The sequence below is a fragment of the Lissotriton vulgaris genome, chromosome 1_1 (assembly GCF_964263255.1).
Source record: "Lissotriton vulgaris chromosome 1_1, aLisVul1.2, whole genome shotgun sequence".
In the NCBI taxonomy this organism is placed as follows: Eukaryota; Metazoa; Chordata; class Amphibia; order Caudata; family Salamandridae; genus Lissotriton; species Lissotriton vulgaris.
Window position 1 is genome coordinate 768,100,328 of NC_141685.1, and position 16,154 is coordinate 768,116,481.

Here is a 16,154-nt window from a genome sequence, read left to right on the forward strand (position 1 = left end):
AACTCCCATGCTGAAAGTGATGAGGGCTAAGGTGATCAATTCCTTGACCTATGGGCATAAAATCACTAACAAACAAAATCTTTAAACAAGCTTTTCGGTTGCCAAGATCTTCCTTGCCTGCCCAAGTGAGACTTGAACTGGGGCTGCAAGGTCACCATGGAGTAGAGGCAGGCACATTTATAAAACTGTGTCATAGACTGCGCCGTGCTCGGGAGGGTTCCTTGGAGGCCTGACTATGGCAGGAAATACAAAAAAATCAGACCAGCCCAAAGCATCGGCAACTCCTGGATCGCAGCTTACAGTTATTAGGAGTAAAAGACCTTTGGGAAACAAATCCCACCTACCCGGTGTTAAAGATCACCATTAAAAAAACTGTTTGACTGTGGTCCTTTCACTCAGACACGGAAATACTGTCAAAAAGGAAACACCCTTGGGCTGTAATCTCCAATTTTAAACTAGGTGTTCAGCTGCCCTATCTATCAAGCACATACGCACTTTACTGGAAACAAGAGTTTTTAGCCCTGAGGATGGGTGACTGGCCCTTTCTGAAGAACCTTCCCGAATGGCGCCGGCCCGGTTGCAGTACTGAATGTAGGTTGTGTGGCTATCATTCTGAAGCAATGGAACACATTGTTTGTGTATGCCCGGCATTGCTCATGGCCAGATGGTCATTATTGCAGGACCAAAGGATCAGGTTGGGAGTTCGATCTTGCCGCCAAGCAATAATGGCCGCTCTATATCCGGGCAACACCAAGTTGAACATTCGGCTTACGAAATGTGTCCACAAAACGTCAAAACTACTGGAAGTCACAACTGCAACAAAACTCTCCTCAATTTAGAATGGCGGCCAAGTCAAAAGGCTCAACAACTGAATTAGAGACTACAATATCAGAAAATCGGAGCAAGGTCATTTATCAGAACATTATGAACCAATAATGACCTCCCTAATCTTTAGTAATTTAACCCCTTCGAGGCTGATGACGAGCTGGGCTCGTCATGGTGTAGCCTCCTCAAACACTGATGACGAGCCCAGCTCGTCATGAACAATGGGTTTTTTAAAAAGTCAGCATATGGGCAGAATCAGAGGAGCGCGCATGTGGTTAAAACCCACTGTTTTTAACATTTAATATTGTCATTTTTTATTGTCCGAACCAGTTGTATTTTAAATTGTAAATGTTTTTTTAACTAATCAATAAAGCATATTTCTTATATTTACTTCAGTTTCAAAACACTACAAACTCCCTTTTTGTTATCCATATGACTTATTCACGATCAGGTGGGCAACAGACTATCACTCCTTCCAGGAAATTTTACTCAACCTTCAGTTTTAAAACTTTTAAGACATGCGCGTAAAAGTAGCATTTGGTACAATTGGAGGTATCAGTTATGGCACTTGGGTTGACTTTTGGAGAAATGCTTGCCTATCAAGATTTTCAAGTAGCTCCCAATTTTTTTAACCGCAGTAAGGCATTTTACCTCTATGTGTATTTCACGCAAACTGGATAAACATTAATGGACTCACGCAAACTGGATAAATGTTAATGGAATGTTACCAACTGATGAATGACTAGCCCTGTGTGTTAAACCAGCAAAGTTTCATGCATAACAGATGACGGGTTCCAGTGCCAACAAAGTAGAGAATTTTAAACTGGGTCATAGTGATATGCTATCGCTCAACGTGAACAGTTTATCATTAATATGAGAACCGTACATAGAAGCTTCTGCAAATGTAGGTGAATAACGTGTTACTGTGAAAATGTGCGTGACAAAGCTGCTTTTTTAAGTGCTTCAGTCACACTTCCTTTTGGGTGGCTCTATCCTGACTGAGAATGTTACCAACAAAACGTTCTAGTTTAAGGCCGTGAAAATAGCACAAAGTCATTAAAAAAAATTCCAATATTTGCCAAACCCCACAAATCAATGTTTCCTCTTGGGACACAAGTTCAAAAAAACATTTTTTTTAAAGAAGTGGTGGGACTAACCAAGTTAGCCAGTATGCAAGTTACATCAAAGTGCTTGACATCAAAGTGCGTGACATTATGGCGCTGAACATTGCATGTGGCACCATAACCCATGACCACACAGGAAGTGACATCAGTGACAAACTGATGATTCACTAGCCCAGTGTGTTACACTAACAACACTTTCATGCTTAACAGATAACTGGTTCCAGTGCCAACAAAGTAGAAGATTTTTGAAAAGGTCATAGTAACATGCTATCGCTCTGTGTAAACAGTTTATCATTAACCTGAGAATCGGGCTTAGAAGCTTCTGCAAATGCAGGTGAATAATGGAGGCGGATTAGTGTGAAAATGTGCTTGACAAAGCTGATTTTTAAGTGCTTCAGTCACACTTCATTCTGGGCAGCTCTGCGCTGTCTGAGAATGATACCAACCGATGACCTCACGGGAAGTGACATCAGATCTTAAAACCTCAGATATGTTTAGCAGGGCTATCATGAGTACATTTGAGTGCAATACAATATTTAACAAATTAGATTTTGCATTAGGGTTGTGCCAGAGAAATGAAGTAGACCGATGCTAAAACTGCGCCTCAACACATACGTGTATTTTTTTTAACTTGCCACAAAGAAATTGGCAATAAGGAGAAACGTGGCAGTAAATCTGTTCTGCTTAATAGGTTGCAATGTCTGCATTTTAAAATATCTTATCGGGTTGACGCACCTGCTTCAGAGATCTTTGTGTGCCAGCTAAATTTCAGAGAAAAATAATAATGGAAAAATAACTCTAGAGGATAACATATTTTCTGGAGAGATCTGTGTTTTGTCTAATCCTAGTTTTGAATCAAAGTAACGTAGAGGGTTACTATGTCTCCTACAAAGCACATTATGTAACACACAGAATTTTATGTTATTTAAATGGGTAAGTGGGTTACTGATTTTGAGACAGAGGGCCTCTATGATGGGGGAATGAGACAGTCCGACTAACTGTTGGCGGCGCCGCTATTGGCATTAGGATGCGACCGCCTTCAAGGCGGTTTCAATGTGTATCTTTGTATTGTGGCGTGTGCTGCGGGCCACAGCAAACGTCGCAATTAAAAAAACACATTTCAAACATCCCTGCACTATGTAGCAGGCACCCTGTGGTGCCTGCCATATGGTGCAGGGATGTTTAGGGGGCACCATATGTGCCCCCAGGGCTCATGGAGGAGGTCCAGGGAGAAAAGGGGCCCACTATGGGCCCCCAAGCAACTTTCGGCCTGCCTTTTTATGGCGGGTTAACCAACATGAAAAGGCCATTGGAAACTGACATTGTACTCACTACGGCAGTGCGAGAGCAGGCTCCCCTACGTATTTGTAAAAGAACTGCAGTGTGAGCTGGATCTAAGACGCATATCGGGCCACTACATGCTCGGATATACGATGCTCAAGTAACCTATGCAGGGTACTCAGAAGGAAGACACTTATAACTTTGGACAATTGCTGTAGTCCACGTCATAATCTTTATCACAAATAGGAATGGACCAGCATGTCATTTACAGGGCCCTCTATGGTCTTGTGGCCTTGTTCTGCCAAGTAAAAGGAATTACGGCCTTACTCAAAGAAATCTATAGACCTTCTGATAACCCCAGTCCATTTTTCTTGAGATTTGGTTGATTCTATTTTGGTTCTGATGAAGGTGGTTTAAATCAAGAACCACCAAAACGTGCGTTGACCATTACCATAATGTGGGCAGTTCTCTCAGAGACATATACACCAGAGCACACTGATGGGTGACATTTGTATCACAAAGAATGAGATAGTCTATCTCTGTTAACTTGGACAGGCTCCCCGATATGATTGAATCTTTTCTGTGTATGAGTGTTAGTGTGAGTGAGATGGTTTGATAGGTGAGAATGAAGTGTTGATTGTTAAGTGTGGGGTTATTTGTGTATCTATCACATGTATTGTGCGTTTACATTTGTAATGTTGGTTACCTGGCCTTTTATTCTGCCATAGACGAAGAAATTGTTAGAATCAGGAGTAATGTCAATCTAATCTTCTGTTCAAGTGCTAATCCACTGTTCAAAGGCTCATATTATTTGTCTAAAATGCTGGAGAATCACTGCACACTAAAATGTTAAGAGGTATTGCTGGCACCTTGGTAGCTGTCTGTCTATTTGTCTAATTATTATATGTATGTGTAGACAATGAAAACTTTTTTATAAACAATGAATAGTGGTAAAATTATAAAATACTTTTTGAAGCAACTTTGGTGTATGACGCTGATATTGAGGATTTGTGTTAGAAATGAGCCATAGGAAGCCACTTGATAGAGAAATATAGGTCAGTTTTGAGGCTCTTTTTTTAAAATATTTGCTGTTTCCCCCTCCTCTTGGACCTTAAATTAATTAGGGGATACCTTTTCCTTCTTGTGAGCAGGCTCCCCCACCATTGTAGGGATTACAGTCCGTCCGATAGTCAGAATGGCTCCTTGAGCCCATCAGCTTTGTGTTGGACAGTCTCTCTGCCCGCCACCCATCTGCCCGCCATCCTAATGCAACTGGCGGTATTGCATGGTCCGATGGCGGTGGAACCGCCACCGACGGCCTGGCAGTCATACTGCCATTGTAATGAGGCCCAGAAATCCTTTTGGATTTTCAATCCTTAAATTGTAATCCTTCTAATATAGCACCTACACCTTGTAACCCTCACTGTCTTATGTAACATGTCCTTTATATTGATGTACACACACAATTTAATGTCAATATATATTCTGTGCGTCTGATGTAAAGTGCCCTGACACCTTGCATTGGGATGAGTAGTGGCACTACTCAACCCAATGCAATGCAGGGTGTCAGAGAGCTTTATATCACACATACACAAGTAACAATTTGAATATCTCTATTTTGTTTTATTTCTTTTATAGTGCTTTAGCACTAATGTAGTGCTAAAGCGCTATAAAAGAAATACAACAAAATAGTGGTATTTAAATTGTTATTTGTGAAATTACTGTGGTGACCAACACAACTGACATTCTTACATGTATGCATATCTCTTATATACGGGAGTGAGCAAAGTCAAAAGCGTTTCTCTCTTCAGTACCTATGAAGTGATTAGATGTGAGCCTTTGATTCCCCTCCATTGCATCTAGGTGTGAGGCTCCCGATAGCTCTCGGCCAGGATACTCCAACATAAAGAGGCCTGTTGACCCCTTAACTTCAGCTTTTGTTATGGGTGAAACTGGAATCTGATAACCCCCTTCCCTGCCTGCACGTTGCTGCTCTGAACAAATTCAGAAAACATGCAGGCACTGCTGAAGTGTCCCAGTGGCAGAAAATTACACCGGAACAAGTTCATAGTGCGCGCACAATGTGACACTCTCCACCACTGTCAACATTCATCTCAACCCACACCCCTGCAAGGCCCATGAAGTCACATAATGCAGTTATATTGTCTAAGGCATAGATTGTATTCACATCAAACAGGATAATTCAACATAACCACTATGTGGGTATAAGTATCATACTTGGATACATACAAATATACATGCTTCACACATTATGCCGGCAGGCCACAATGTGCTACAGCAAACAGTTGCATTACCTGACCAGGGCACTGCATAACGCACCAGCCATCAGAGGTACCTGAACAATTTGAAAACCTTCCAGCATACACATATCAAAGACATCAAGAAATTAGAATTGTCATCACAGGTGAGCATAGCCTTAAGTTGTTCATAGCCTTGAACCCTCTGCTGCACACATTGTGCCGGCAGGCCACAGCGTGCTACAACAAACAGTTGCCTTACTTGAAGTCCAGGGCTCCGCATAGCGCACCAGCCCTCCGAGGTACCTGAGCACAGGCAGCCTCCCCAAGATTCATCTCAGTCCTTAAGTGATGTGTTAGGGCAGTAGAGTTGAGGATGACCAGCAGGCCGGTCCCTTTTTTACCGCCAATCCACTGCACACTTCAATCCTACCCCGCCCTGGGGCCCATCCAGTCACTCAACCTCCTTTGTTGAGCATGCGCCTTCGTTGTTAACTGTCCGAGCTCCACAGCTCCGCTTTACTTCAATGCCGGGTAGGTGGGGGGTTTTCCATCGCTCTGTGCTGTGCGTTCCAGGGAGACAAAGAGGACGTTCCCCCTCGAGGCACTGCCTTAAATACTTAAACTGATAAAATATGGTTTTGTTTCTCCTTGATTACTCCTGAAACCGCAACATAAACTAGGCTGTACCCCTCCTCAATCCAGCCCCCAGTGGGATGTTCCGTCCCATGGCGCAACTAAGGGAGCCCCTCCTCTAGGCGTGGGGGGCTCTTGCTCAGCATATTTCTGTGAATTCCAGGAGAAGCAGTAAAGGAACAAGGCATTCTGCAGAAAGCAGCGATGTCTACTCTCTGAAAATAGTGGGTAGACGGTGTCTACCCGAGTCTAGGCTCGACTCATGACCTGAGAGAGAATCTCTTATTCTGTGAAGCTGAGGGAGGGACAGACAGCTAAACAGGAAAGGTGTCTACCCGAGTTTAGCCTCGACTCACGACCTCGGAGAGAATCTCTTGTTCTGTGAAGCTGAGGGAGGAAAAGACAGCTAAACAGGAAAGAAGCTTTATTGCCAAGTGTTACAGTTTTATAGTAGTGTGGTGTATTGCTCTTTTGTTTATGTTTATTAAAGGATAATTTAGCATCTACTACTTGAACTGTTCGTCTTTACACCAGGGTGCTTGCTGCCTGTAAGAAATGTAATTGTGTGCAATGCCACCCCTTTTGGTTGATCTCCCATAAATCCCCGGACTTACTGGACATATTAGTAAGACTTTTTTATTTTTTTCCCTATTTCATTTTCTTTTTACTTTTAATATAGTCTCTCTGTCTTTAGGGTATACCTGTACGCGCCTTTTTATTCACAACATCCATCATGGACACTCTGCCAATATTGGCCAGGAAATCCCTTGTGGGTGGGTCCGTACAGGGAACACTAGACCAATTTATCACGAGGGCGGCGTCGGTCTTAGAGTGCGAAATTGTTCTTACCGAGCGGCGCTTATCTTCTGAACTGCAGAAGAAACGCTCCTCCCTGGGCCATATTCAGTCAGTAAATACTCCTCCTGATTGGGTTTTGGCCTTGGATTGCTCCTCTGATATTGGCAAACCATTACAGCTTCAAGATCTGCCAGAAACACCAACGCGAAGCAGGTTATCTAATCAGGTGGATATTAGCTCCTGTTCACAAACTGAGATTTCCTCAGTCGAACAGATAAGTCTAGTAGCCATTGACCCTACTAACAAAGGGGAAACACATGCACTAACTAACACCTCTGGAGCAGGTCTACCATCTAAAAGGAATGCTGGGGGAATCAGACGCAAGGGTAGAACCACCAAATCAGCTAAATTAGTAACAAACCCACCCAACATTAAAGCCCCAGCAGAAAGTAAATGTGAGCAGTGTAACTCATGTACTAAAACATTCTGTACACAAGATCTAATGAGTGACTTAGAGAAACTGATTAAATCCCTGGTTATACCACTTGTTGAGAGGGTTAAAAGGCTGGCGGAGCAACTGGGTTCTCTTCACGAGGTAAATTTAGCGAACTCAGAACTACTTAAAACAGTAGCTAATAATAACAAACATTTACCTGTTGACCCAACGCCAGAAATGGTCAAACTGCATTCTCTGCAAAACCCCGAACCCTTGCTTACCAATAGAAATGTCACCTCCTCTACCCAGCCAGTGACCAACGAAAAAAGGCGGTAACAGGTGATAGAGGGTTAAAAAGTAACCAAGGTTGTGAACAGATTAAAAATCCAAATCCATCTCACATAGGGCATAACCCACCACGACTTGATCAGCATATTGACCTTCCGCCGCAGGCAGAACCTTATGTAATTGTACTCACCGGTGTACCGGAACTGCCGCCAGGGAAATATGAGGCCCATCAGGACCTGAAAAACAAGGTAATACACTGGCTAAGCAAAAACAGGCCCCTACCACCCGAAATCGATGGCGAGATATTGCTTCTCAGAAGATTAGGGTGGGTAGGAAGGAGGCCAAAGGACATACAGGGGGACTGTATTATCATTAATTTTAGAGACCGCAGGGCAACTAATTACATCAGAGACTGGTTTCCTGAGGGATATGGGACTTAAGTTATTTTTACCCATGTGCCTTAATAGGGACAAATTACAGACCCCTCTATCAGTCCAACCGGAGTATGCAAGGTTCTACCTTCAGTGTTACCACCCTTAATAGGTTCGCCCCACTTGAGGGAATGGAGGGAGTAGATTGATGCCCAAGTGGGACAAAAGAATGTGAGGTGGTTCACGCTCAATTTGTGTCTGGTGTCATTTTACCCGTAAATGAGGAAGCAGGAGTATTCGATGCCTTGCGGAACATAGGGAAGATTTCCACCAGTAATAACCAAACCAATGTAGGTTATCGGTTCCTGTCCTGGAACCTAGCAAGGCTAAAGGACGAAATGGACCTTCCTGATTGGTTAGATCTGGTAAAACAATATAAAATCATGTGCTTTCAAGAAACTTGGTTGGTGAGAGAGTTTAATTTACTGGGCTACCAAACTTTTAATACTCCGGCCATTGCTACCTACCGTGAAAGAAATAAAGGGGGCCTATGCACCTACATTGCAACCACCTCAGACATAATAGTTCATAACTTTATATCAGCAGACTGCTACCATTATTGGCAGTGAGTTGGCCTGGCCAGTATAGAGGGGCAATTATACATTTTTACAACAATGCTCACCCCTCTACTTGGGAGGAACTTATTACAAACTTCAGAAACTCACTTAGAGAGTTAGAAAATTCAAGAGAGGGGGACTTATTACTATTATGTATGGGTGACTTTAATTGTTCCCTCTGTACTTCACACGCCACAGGTATGTGCCCTCTGATGGGTAAGAGAGAGGAACCTCTAACACACTTTGTCCACTCTAAGCTAGGGGATTTGCTCAATGCACTAATATATGAGTTTGACCTGCGCTTTATCAATGAATGCTGCTCACCAGAAGAGAGCTTTAAGCCGACTTTTTTTGGTAGAGGGGCCAATACGCTAATCGACTTTACTTTTCTATCGTCCAGATATCAATCACTTGTGGTATCCTGGAAGACACTCAATGTTGCCATGAGTGATCACTATCCTATCTCCTTTCAATTGAATATAGTGGGCCGGGAAGCAACTACTAAAACTTCATATTCCACTCCCATCAGTTTAGCTAGCACAAATGGTTACACCATTAGATGGGCTAAGGTAGTTCCTAGCCTGTTTATTCAAAAACTAGTTACGAAAATGTATGACCAACTACTTATCTGCCTTTCAACAACTGTGGGAAATTGGCATGTACTTGACGCATTTGGTAAGATCACAAATGAGATAAAAAAAGATCTGTCTAGACAATACAAAATCCAGACTAAGAAACACAAGGGTTGGTTCGATAAAAACTGCAGTAGGTTACATCGAAATTTGAAATCTGCCTTACAGGAAGACCCTAGATTTATCGAACGTGTAAGACGCAATTGAAGAGCTTACCGGGTAGCCATCGATAGAAGAAAAAAAGAGTTAAAAGTGGCACTTTGGCAAAATCTCCATGACGCATGCTTAGCAAACGACAACATAGCGTTCTGGAGAGCGGTGAATGCCCCGTTTTTAAAGGACAAAGAAAGGGATTCTATTGATATGGCTATTTCTGGTGACTCCTGGGTTGAGTACTTCACTAATCTATATAATAACCAACCCGGGTTAACTACTTCTAGCACTAACCAATCGATGTTACAGCTAGAGTCAGAAGGAGCAGAAATGTTCCCCCTGGAGATTTCATTTGAACATGCAGAAGTCGTCAAGGCAATCGAGGAAAGTCCTGGAGGGAAAGCTCCTTGACCGGATGGGGTCCCAATTGATTTGTACAAATCTGTGCTACCTCTCTGGTCCCCGCTGATCACTAACGTCTTAAACCATGCAAATGGAGTTGGCTTCATTCCAACTTGGTCAGAGGCAGTGGTAATACCCATGTTCAAAAAGGGAGATAGAAATAACCCCGCTTGCTATCGTCCTATCTCCCTTCTGGATGCCCTAATGAAGGTAGCGGGAAGGATAATCCTTAATAGGCTTCATGAATGGGCTGAGGAAAGGGATATTATCACGGACTTGCAATGTGGCTTCTGTTCTGGGAAGGGCACAATCAAACAAGGCTTGAATTTAGCACTCTTAACTGCAAAATACACTGAGGCTAAGAAGGAAAGCCTGTACATAACATTCGTGGACTTGAGTTCCCCGTTCGATTGTGTTGACCATGCGATGCTGTGGAGCATTCTATTTGACATGGGTGTGGACCAGCGGATTCTGACATTTATAAGGGAGTTGTACAGAGACGCAGGTGCTAGAGTAAGCTATGGGGCGGGGGGTTTGTGCTCGGACAAATTTAACATCAAAAGAGGTGTGAGGCAAGGGTGCATCCTTGCACCCTTCCTATTTATACTATATATTAACTCGGTGGGCCTTCACCTTAGGAAGTTTTAGTTTGACTACCCGGCTGTGGGGGGGGGAGTCCATTCCCATCCTCCTCTATGCCGACGACGCTGCCTTATTTCTCGCACCGTTGTCGGCCTACAGAGGGCAGTTACTGAATTTTCTAAATACATGGGTGCCCGCGGCTTAATAGTACATGTCGCAAAAACGTACTCTATGACTTGTAGTACTCTGAAGAAAACAAGTAGAGCCATCTATCTGGGAACCAAAAGGATTGAAAATACTAGCTGTTTCTCCTATTTAGGAGTTACATTTGATAGCAGAGGCACTTGGAAAGAGGCTGTCTGTACAAGAAGATTGGCCCTTAGAAGGGCAAACGGCTCCTTGATTGATTTAATTTTTCAAGAAAATTAGGCGGGAGACCAGTGCGGGAGCTTATACAGATTTATAAAGCTAAGTGTGTTCTCTCTGGTACATATGGGGCTGGTCTATGGGGAATGGCCAAAACAGATCAGATTCAATATACTGAAAATAAATTAATTCGCTATCTACTGGCGGTACCAAACTCAATGTCCACCTATTTTTGCCATGGGGAAGTGGGCTTAAATTATATAGAAGATATCATTAAATCGTCCCCACTTCTTCTATGGCATAAAATCTGGGTGACCACTGAAACATCGCTAAATAGAGATGTTGTGCGAGACTGTCTATCTCTAGACAGGGTAACAAAAATTAAATGGCTCAACTACATCAAGGATATGTCAGCTGAGTTGGGCCATAAAGAATACTTTGACAATCCATCCTGTTTAGAAAAAATCTCGAAAAAAACTCTTAAAAGATATATTATGGAACACCTAGCTAAGAAAAGGTGGCATAAAGAAAAACATAAGCAATCTGCTATGGCCTATCAGCTGCTGATCACCCAAGCTGGTATACAACCCTATTTATTGTTAGAGCCTAGCCCATATTCGAGGATGTTGTTGACCAGGTTGCGCGTGGACACTTTCTTTCGCTTAGTGACATTTCCTAAATGTAAGGATTGGTCTCCTCGCCTAGTGAAATGCCCCTGTAATGAACTCTCATCGCAGACTAACATTCACTGTATTTTCTTTTGTAAATTTTATGTTATCCCCAGGAAAAAGTTTTTGATACCAATACTAAAGACCTGGGGCATTAGAGGGTGAATTGCCGCTTTCTCTAGATTGAAAACATTAGAATCACTTTTAGTGATGAAATCAGTCACCTCTTATCTAAGGATTGTCATTTCTTTGAGGAAAACTTTGTGATATGTGTATTTTTCAAATGTGGTTATTGCATTTTTGGGCATTTTCCTCTTATCTTTTGCACTAAAACGATCCCTCTATACATTTCGAAATGGGGATGAGATCCTGTTTGTTGTGGTATATGATTTGTTCTCCCAATATATGTTATGTAACATGAATGTGATGGAAATTTTTTAACTGATTTTAACATTTTAATCGAATGCTTTTTATATGTGCTTTTATGATTTTACAACAAAAATCGAGCAAAGCTGATTTTTGACTTTAACTTAAGTAGTTTTTTAAAGGGGGCCTCGAAACGGGTCTCTATCCGGCTCTGTTTTGAGCCATGGCATAGGCAGTCTGTTTTTTTCCGAACTGCCGTGACAGCAGGCACATCGATGTGCGCATGCTCACACTGCTCACTCCTCACTCGTGGAGAAGTTACTGCATGACGTTATGCAAGGTGAGCGTTGATGGGGAAGGGAAATCCTTTAAAGAGCGTCATTTTCTCTCTGGATTTCCCTTCTCTTTTTGAAACTGAGGAGCAGCAAAATTGTCATGGTGTCACCAGGACTTTAAGTGGAAGCTTTTTCAATTTTATATACAAGCCATAGTTTCTGCCTATTTATCTTATGCAACTAACTACCCTTGACAAAGTCAATAGTCCTGACTTCTTGTAGTTATGATGTTACTTGTTGTATCATATATCTGGATGCAATGACAGAAACAGCAAAATACAATTCGGGCAGCACACTATGCTGAGCACAGATTTTTAGCTTACGTGTTTTTAAGCCACGCCCTATTTACATTGCCCACGCCCCTTTGAGAGACCCCTCAGTTTTTCATCCCACTTAAAGCCCTGACTCTTGGTGCAGTCCCCCTCAATTCTGTGGCTCTCTGGATACACACAGAAGACCCCTTACGATCTAACCTTGTCCTAGCCCTTAAACATATCATCGCTCCATACTGGACTACAATCATCAACACATCTCTCTCCACTGGCTGTGTCCCCACCTGCCTTCAACTTGGACAAATCTCTCCCATAATCAAGAATCCCAAAGCTGACCCCAACGACCTAAACAACCTCCGCCCCATCACTAACTTCCCCTTCTCTCAAAGGTCCTGGAAAAATGCGTCCTATAACTAGATAAACATATTGAAAATGTCAACCTACTCGACCCCTTTCAATCAGGTTTCAGGAAAGGCTGCATCACCAAAACAGCAATGCTCAATGTCATTGATGAAATCCACCACACACTTGATAATGGCGAGACCTGTCTTCTCATCCTTCTTGATCTCTCTGCTGCGTTCGATACAGTCAACCATTCTGCCTTAAGTGCTTAAGACCGCTTTGGCCTTAATGGCACTGCCTCCTACCTACAACATCGAACTAAGCAAATCAAAATCCAAAACTGTCTCTGTAACCCCCCTGTCTCCCTTGGAGTCCCCCAAGGATCTATTCTATCTACCTCCCTCTTTAACCTCTTTATGGAACCCCTCACTGTCATTCTTAAACAAGCAGGCATTAACTACCACCTCTACGCCGATGACACACCAATTTATTACAAGATTAAAAATCACACTGACATCCTTCACCTGAACAACACCCTCACCAAGATCCAAACCTGGTTCCATTCCAATCATCTAAAACGTAACCCTAACAAAACCGAAATCATTCTCTACTCTCCTAAAAATAACCCTCTTCCCGTTCAGTCCTGGATATCTGACCACAACGCACTCAACTGCTCACTCACCCTGTCCAACTCCGTCAAATCTCTTGGTATCTCTATCGACAACACACTAACCCTTAATGTCCACATCAAAAACTCAGCTAAAGGAGCCCTCTGCACTCTCCGGCACCTCAAAAAAATCAAACCTTTTATACCTACCGATGACTTTAAACTTGTAGTTCAATCACTTGTCCTTTCACGTATAGATTATTGTAACGCCATCCTCAACGGAATCCCCAAGGTCCACCTTGCTCCAATCAAAGCTGTGCTCAACCTTGCAGCCAGGCTCATCAATGACTGCAAACGTTTCGACCATATCTCCCCAGCTCTCAAATCTCTTAAATGGCTCTCTATTGAATTTAGATCAGCCTAAAAAACTGCTTGCATTACTCATAAAGTCCTCCACCAAAACACTCCAGAGTACCTCTCCAAGAAACTCCTCATAGCAGGCTCCACACGACCTCTGAGAAGCACCAACACCCTCCTTCTTATCCCACCACTGCATAAAAAGAAATCCACACAATCACGCTCCTTCTCCGGTAATGCTCCTATCATCTAGAATGCCCTCCCCAAAAGCCTGCGCTGTAACCCCTCCTACATCAGCTTCGAAAACGACCTAAAAATTCACCTCCTGAATTATTACTGGGGATCATAACTTGGGAAATGCACTTAATCTCCAATCTCACCTTTTTACTTATTGTCAGTAATAGTATCCTTTTCCTATACATCCTCCTACAAACTATTTAATTGTACAGCTCCTTCACCCATTAATCTATTGTATGTGTATATCTCACAGATTGTTTCCACTATTCTTTTATCTACTTGTATAACATGTTTGGCCAACTTAATATTGAGGGTCCTAACCTGTGACATGCACCTGTCTCTCCAAATCATCATGTTATTTTTGTTTGGTAACTATTTGTCCTTCTTCCAACATCATCTTCCTAATTACTGGTGGTGTATAGCTTTTTCCACATCTATGTATTCGTGATTTGTTTTTACGTTACATGTTGTATCACTTTCTTTTTATCTTCGTGTATGCCATTGTTTGCCTCATATTAGCTTCTCATGTAAAGCGCTCTGATACCTCCTGGGTCTAGCCAGCGCAATATAAAACTCTCAAAATAAAAAAAATTAAAAAAAATCACATTAAGAAATAGAAGTTTATTTATGTAAAATAGTGCATAGCCCACTGATTATTTTAACTTGTATTTAATTTCTATTTAAGAGGTGTATTATTTTATATGTCATTATCTGTAGGTCAAAGTCAACAAACTACTTACAGAACATGTTCTTTTTAGTCACACCTTTGACCTCTGGAAAGACATGTTCTGCCTGAACCACTCTCCTGTAGGCATAACGAAAACAAATGCGTTTACCATAGCTCATAAAAATTGCATAATAAATAATTTGTGAATTTGAAATATATTTCGCTTGAGTAAATAATAATATATGGCCCTCCGGTACGTGGCCCAGTGGCCGGATTTTACTTAATTTGGTTACATGATTTGGTGCTGCAAAGAAATAACGCTCCTCGGTACTGCATATCCATTGCACACAACCTGAAGTACTATCTTCAGAAACAGCTGTAAAACCTAATGGTTCTGCGCTAATCTATTAGAGAAACCCATAGTAAAACCGCGTGTCCCGCATTAAAAAAATCATAATTGAAGAATTAAACTCTTCCTCCGAAACACCCCCTGGAGGGGTCGGTCTAACGGTCGAACCTTCGGGCACCCTGTTAAACGAACGGTATTCATGCTGTGAGATTGTGTTTGTCATTGTATGGCAATCAGAACAACAGTTACAGAATTACCCCCCCCCCCCCCCCCCCCCACACACACACACCACCACCACCCACCCGCCTCCCTTCATTTTACTAAGAATTCGTAGTACGAAGTGATAAATATTTTTAATAACATCAACACGTTCTTCTAGGTTTACTGTAGTTAGGAAACTTTTCGCTTTTCCGTTACGGGGTTTTAATGATGGAAATCGGGGAGCTCAGTGTGAACACGTCACCGAATTGTGTGATCCTGGTCATACTCGCTCTAGTTTAATGCGTTTTGGTTCCCGAATGAGCGCTGGAGAGCGGTACTAGTAAGGAGATATGTTTATAAAGCATACATTTTTGTCATTTAGCAAAGCAGGCGTTTTCTGTAGAGTACTACGCGGTGAGGGCAAACACTGACGTCTCTCCGCTGATGTATAGCGCTCTGACACCACCATGTTCCCGGTTCGCGCTCTACGCCATTAACTGAACAACAGTATATGTATGTGCACAGTTGGCACCCACTCACCTCGGCTTTTCTCTTTTATAAAGACCTTCACTCCAGGGCCCCTCCTGTCTCCACGAGGTATGTTTGTCTGCTGTTGTGCAAGTGGTTAGAAAGAAAAAAGGCAACTTTATTATATAGTAAATTAAAAATCCCTTTTTTTTGTATGATCCGAGGGTGGTAGTAGGCGTTTCCCTTAACCCTTCAGGAGCCGGTTGCAGTGTGCTTATCTGGCACAGCAGGGGGCACGAGCCTGCTCCAGACAGAGCCTTTTCCCTGCAGCACAGAAGCGCAGTCATGGACTGGTGTAGCTGTACCAGTGCCAAACGGGGAGGGGCGCGAAAATATCCAGTCAGGCGCGCGGCGACTAGCTCGGCCTCTTTCAGAGCCACTGCTCAGTGGCATCACGAAACTTGAGCTCCCCTGTAAGGCACATGGAAGGGGCCCCCCAACGCTCCTAACCCAGTC

General features: G+C 42.7%; 1 protein-coding gene across 3 annotated transcripts in view; it reads right to left on the bottom strand.

The window, feature by feature from the left end:
• LOC147747798 (flavin-containing monooxygenase 3-like) overlaps positions 1 to 15,949 on the bottom strand; it is a 312,200-nt gene extending 296,251 nt beyond the window's left edge. Inside the window, exon 1 of one of the 3 annotated variants that reach the window (XM_086955953.1) lies at positions 15,711 to 15,949. The gene's annotated coding sequence lies outside the window, so the exon portion shown is untranslated. Of the gene's footprint in view, positions 1 to 5,750; positions 6,001 to 13,834; positions 13,911 to 15,710 lie in introns of those variants that run through there. The other 2 variants (XM_086955970.1, XM_086955961.1) reach the window with 2 other exon arrangements.
• Between the last annotated feature and the right edge of the window lie 205 nt (positions 15,950 to 16,154).